Raw genomic sequence first — 6393 nt, 5'->3', positions numbered from 1 at the left:
GATGGATGAATTGAATAGATGGATGATGGATGATATGCTGATGGATGGATGGATGGATGGATGGACGATGATAGATTAATGGATGGATAGATGGCAGATGAATGGATGGATGGTTGTTTGGATGGATGATAAATTAATGGATGCTTGAATGGATGGATGGAAGGATGGATGGATGGATGGATGGATGGATGGATGGATGGATGGATGGATGGATGGAGGGATGATAGATGAAGGGATGACGGATGGATGGATGGATGGATGGATGGATGATGGATGGATGGATGGATGGATGGATGGATGGATGGATGGATGAAGGGATTCAGCTATTGGATGTAATTTAATTTGCTCTAGTCTACACCAAATTACAAAACACATTTAGTTTCACTATTTTCCTTTATTTTAGATCTTTCTGTTTAGTGTCCTTACCTTGTTGTTTGAACATTACCAGCTATCTTAGAATTTCTCTGCTAACAAGGATAGTTTTTAGAGTTTTATTGTCTTTTCAAAATAGGATCAACAATCAATAAACAGCCATTTAATAACTGTCTAAAATTGTTCTCTGCTGTGACCCTGAAAACGAGGCGTGTACCAAACAGTGACGTGTGTGTTGTTACATCCTTATTGAAGGTTCCCTGTTTATGTGTGCTTAGAAATGCTCATAACACATTAAAATAAAGTGGAAAGTATGTCAATAAAATAACAGCAGTTTGAATTTTGTTCATAACATATTGAGCTTCGGTATTTTTTTTTCTTCTCCTGTAGAACTGTCATCCTTCACACAAGCAGAGAAAACAAATGCAGCTCTTCTTTACTGCTTAGCATTCAAGTCTAACTGAATATTTTTTATACTATCATTAACAAAACAAACTTGAACTGTGGGTATAGAGATCGAAGTGTGGCCAAGAGAGTGAATGTGAACAAATTGCAAAGGTATTTGTATTTTTCTTACTTTAGACTGGACTTTGTGGTACAGAGTTTAAGCCTCCTTGAAACACTATTAAAACATATGAGCCTATATTTCTTATAGCTAATGCAGTTTTATGTTTTGTTTTTTTGCATGTATTAAATATGTATGTTTTTTAACACTATCAGATTGGTGTATTTGGTTGATAGATGGTCCTCAGTTGGAAAAGGGTTGATTGCTCTTTTTGGGTCGAGGGTGAGGTTCTGCCTCAAGTAGAAGAGTTCAAGCATCTTGGGGTTTGGTTCACGAGTGAGGGAAGAACGAAGCGTGACATTGACAGACACATTGGTGCAGCATCTGCAGTATTGCGGACTTTGTGCCGGTCTGTTAAGTGAAGCGGGAGCTGAGCTGTTGAGCTGTCTCTGTTTATCGGTCGGTCTCCATTCTTACCCTCACCTATGGCCACAAACTTTGGGTAGTAACAGAAAGAATAAAGTCGTAGATACAGGCGGTTGAAATGAGTTTCATCCACAGAGTACAGCTGGACTCTCCCTTATGCCTTAGGGTGAGAAGTTCTGTTGTCCAGGAGAGACTAGGTGTAGAACTGCTGCTCCTCCACATCAAGAGGAGCCAGTTGAGGTGGTTCGGGCAAGGATGCTTCTTGAGCGCCTCCCTAAGGACGTGCTTTGGGCATGTCGGACTGGGAGGAGACCCCGGGAAAGACCCAGGACACACTGGAGAGTCTATGTCTCTAGGTTGCCTGGGAACGCCTTGGGGTCCTCCCAGAAGAGCTGGAAGAGGTGGTTGTGGAAAGAGATGTCTGGACCTCCATGCTCAAGCTGCTGCCCCCAAGACACGACTTTGGAACAAGCGGAAGATAATGGATGGATGGATGGACGGACGGACGGACGGACGGACGGACGGATGGACAGACGGATGGATGGATGTTTATAGATTTTTATCATTAGCATTATTTGTGATTTGTAATTTTTGTGGTTATTTCCTGTTCAGCTCCCCTGTGTTCACTGAGCCATCTCTCACTCATCCTCAGTGAGTTTGTTACGGAAACTGAATGTTTTCAAATGTTTTCATCTGCACAAAAAGGAGATGAGACCCTCTCACATAAAATCACTTTTATCTTTACCTAGGTATCTCAACAAGCTTGGATAATTCTCTGTATCTTGAAACTAGCCACAACCTGAACAAATCTGAGCCTAATCCACATTTTCATTTGGAAACTTTTATGGATCAGAACTGATGGCAAGCAGATGTTATCAAGAGTGATGATACAAATGACTGTATAGCAACCTGAAATTGAATAATAATGAAATATTAGAATCTAAAGAGAAATGTAAATGTCATCAATGCAACTCTAAGACTACGGATGCATCTAGTTACTTTTAAAAAAAGAAAACAAATCAGTATTTTTTTAATTACAAGAATTTTTTTCTGTTAAATATAATTGTGTAATTTTAGATTGAGAAATGTACATATGTCACCTGTTTAATTGGATATGAATCCACTTTGTGTTTCTATGTGAAATTACCACATTCATCACTTACTTGGAAAACGTTGAAAATTATAAATGTTATGTAATAAGTGATTATATCTCTTTGGACTCAGTTCAGTGAATTATTGGAGCTCAGTGAAATATTTTTGGCTTCACACAACTGCCAGCTTAGGAATAGTATTCAGTACAAATGAAGCAAATAATAGCACTTTAACAAATAAATAATATAACTATTTTGTGTTAATTCTAGTACATTTCATATCTACTGAAAATTTTACTTTTTCCTCATCATACTACCTTTCCTGCTGGAATAGGATATCACATAATATGGAGAAACTCATCAGTTAAAAGTAATACATATATCACAGTATGCACTAGGTGTCTGGCTGGCAGGTAGCCAAAGAAGTATTTTACTTGAAGAGCAGAGCGCGACTGACAGATGCCCGAGCAGCAACATGGCATTCATCAAAGCATTTGCACCCTGTGAATACAGAGGCTGCCTCCATCTAAGCATCCACCTGAAGCTATTGAGACTGCCAAATCCCAGGCATGAGAGAAGCTGGCTAAAGGAGTACTCCCGTATCACAGGCCTGACCCCGCTAGACAACAGTCAGCTCTGGGTGTTAAACCACCCCATCCTCTCCATACATCACTGTTATCTCTATCACACCTCTGAAGATTAGCCTTCAGCCAGAGATACCTACCTGTATCCACTGCCGCTGCTGAGTAAAAACTCAGAGAACCCCAGCAGTATGAGAACATACACTGTAGCTCAAAATGACAAGGTTTGCTGTATTTAATGAAATATGCTTAAGTGCATTTTACAAAGTTTACGCAATGTACTACTTTGTATATATATATATATATACAAGCCAGATTCCAAAAAAGTTGGGACACTAAATAAATTGTGAATAAAAACTGAATGCAATGATGTGGAGATGGCAAATGTCAATATTTTATTCGTAATATAACATAGATGACTGATCAAAAGTTTAGTCTGAGTAGATGTAACATTTTAAAGGAAAAATATGTTGATTCAAAATTTCAATGTCAACAAATCTCCAAAAAGTTGGGACAAGTAGCAATAAGTCAGTCAGAGTCAGAGTCAGAGTCAGAGTTTCTTTATTGTCATTCGCACCTCATGTGGTACATGTGGTGGAGCGAAATTATGTACACAGGGTCCCAGTTACATCCAACAATAAAATGTATAAGAAAAACAGTAATAACATCTAAGATATGAACTAAGAAAAACATCAACTAAATATACACTAAGCACTCATAACATAAAACATTGAACATCACCACAAACATGAACATGAGTCTGTGTGAGCAGATGTGCACGCATGAACACATCAACATTGAAACAGATCAGCAGCAACATGAAACAGGATCAGCAGCAACATGATATGGTTTTTCACAGTGATTATTCTAGTTAGAGATTCATGAGTCTAACAGCCTCAGGGTAGAAGCTGTTCCTCAGTCTAGTGGTTCTACACTTAATGCTCCTTAACCTCCTTCCTGAGGGGAGTGGGGCAAAAAGTGTGTGTGCTGGGTGGGTGGGGTCCTTCATGATGCAGGTGGCCCTCTTCCTGCATCTGGAGGTGTAGATGTCTGTGATGGTGGGAAGACTGATTCCAACAGATTTCTGTGCAGCCTTCACCACTCTCTGCAAAGCTTTTCTTTCTGCAGCTGTGCAGCCTCCATGCCACACGTTGATGCTGGAGCACAGGATGCTCTCCACTGCACACCTGTAGAAGGAGGTGAGGACTGAGCTTCCCAGACCAGCTCGCCTCAGCCGTCTGAGGAAGTAGAGTCTCTGATGAGCTTTCTTGATCAGGCTGGTGGTGTTGTTGCTCCAGCTGAGGTTGTCATTCATGTGTACACCCAAGTACTTGTAGCTGGAGACCACTTCCACCGCAGATCCTCTTATGTTCAGGGGGGTGTAGATGTTTTTGTTCCTTCTGAAGTCCACAATCATCTCCTTTGTCTTCTTCACATTGATGTGAAGGTTATTCTCTCTGCACCAGCTCTCCAGGTGTTCCACCTCTTGCCTGTAGCTGGACTCATCATTGTTTGTGATGCATCCCACCACCGCTGTATCATCTGCAAACTTTACAATGTGACAGCCTGGATGGGTAGCTGCACAATCATATGTGAGCAGAGTAAACAGGAGGGGGCTCAACACACATCCCTGAGGAGAGCCAGTGCTGAGGGTTATGGTGGAGGAGGAGAGGTTGTGGATCCTCACTAACTGTGGTCTGTTTGTTAAAAAGTCTAGTACCCAGTTGCAGATGGAGGGGCTTAGTCCTAGTGTGGATAGTTTGTCCATCAGGGTTTGGGGGATCATGGTGTTGAAGGCGGATGTGAAGTCCACAAAGAGCATACGGACGTAAGAGTTTTTTTGCTCCAGGTGGTTGAGTGCAGTGTGGACCACAGAGGAGATTGCATCCTCTGTTGATCGGTTCTCACGGTATGCGTACTGATGAGGGTCCTCGTTGATGTTGATGGTTGTTTTGATGTGAGTCATGACCAGTTTTTCGAAGCATTTAGCGACTATCGGGGTGAGGGCCACTGGCCGATAGTCATTCAGACCAGTCACTGTAGAGCTTTTTGGGACTGGGATGATGGTGGCAATAAGTGGCTGGCAAAAGGAAATTGAGCATATAACGAACAGCAAGAAGACCAATTAACACTAATTAGGTCAATTGACAACATGATTGGGTATAGAAAGAGCTTCTCAGAGTGTCAGTGTCTTTCAGAAGCCAAGATGGTAAGAGGATCACCAATTCCACCATTGTTGCGCAGAAAGATAGTGCAGCAATACCAGAATGGTGTTACCCAGTGTAAAATAGCAAAGACTTTTAAGTTATCATCATCAACTGTGCATAACATCATCAAAAGATTCAGAGAATATGGAACAATCGCTGTGCGTAAGGGTCAAGGCAGTAAAACTCTACTGGATGCTCGTGATCTCCGGGCCCTTAAACGTCACTGCACCTCAAACAGGAATACCACTGTCAAGGAAATAACAAAATGGGCTCAGGAATACTTCCAGAAAGCATTGTCAGTGAACAAATCCACCGTGCCATCCGCCATTGCCAGCTGTAACTCTACAGTGCAAAGAGGAAGCCATTTCTAAGCAAGCTCCACAAGCTCAGACGTTTGCACTGGGCCAGGGGTCATTTAAAATGGAGTGTGGCAAAATGGAAGACTGTTCTGTGGTCAGATGAGTCACGATTTGAAGTTTTTCATGGAACACGGGACACCATGTCATCTGGACCAGAGAGGACAAGGATAACCCAAGTTGTTATCAACGCTCCGTTCAGAAGCCTGCATCACTGATGGTATGGGGTTGCATGAGCGCTTGTGGCATGGGCAGCTTGCATGTCTGGAAAGGCACCATTAATGCAGAGAACTATGTTCAGATTCTAGAACAACATATGCTCCCATCTAGACGTCATCTCTTTCAGGGAAGACCCTGCATTTTTCAACACAATAATGCCAGACCACATTCTGCAGCAATCACAACATCATGGCTACGTAGGAGAAGGATCCAGGTACTGAAATGGCCAGCCTGCAGTCCAGATCTTTCACCTATAGAGAACATTTGGTGCATCATAAAGAGGAAGGTGTGACAAAGAAGGCCCAAGACGATTGAACAGTTAGAGGCCTGTATTAGACATGAATGGGAGAGCATTCCTATTTCTATACTTGAGAAACAGGTCTCCTCTGTCCCCAGACGTCTGTTGAGTGTTGCAAGAAGAAGGGGGGATGCCACACAGTGGTAAAAATGGACTTGTCCCAACTTTTTTGGGATTTGTTGACGCCATGAAATTTGGAAACAACAGATTTTTCCCTTAAAATGATACATTCTCTCAGTTTAAACTTTTGATCTGTGATTTGTGTTCTATTCTGAATAAAATATTAGATGTTGGCACCTCCACATCATTGCATTCAGTTTTTATTCACAATTTGTTTA

The sequence above is a fragment of the Nematolebias whitei genome, chromosome 7, assembly GCF_014905685.2.
Source record: "Nematolebias whitei isolate Nwh7 chromosome 7, NemWhi1, whole genome shotgun sequence".
NCBI classification, from domain to species: Eukaryota; Metazoa; Chordata; class Actinopteri; order Cyprinodontiformes; family Rivulidae; genus Nematolebias; species Nematolebias whitei.
Note: the sequence above shows the minus strand (reverse complement) of the source record.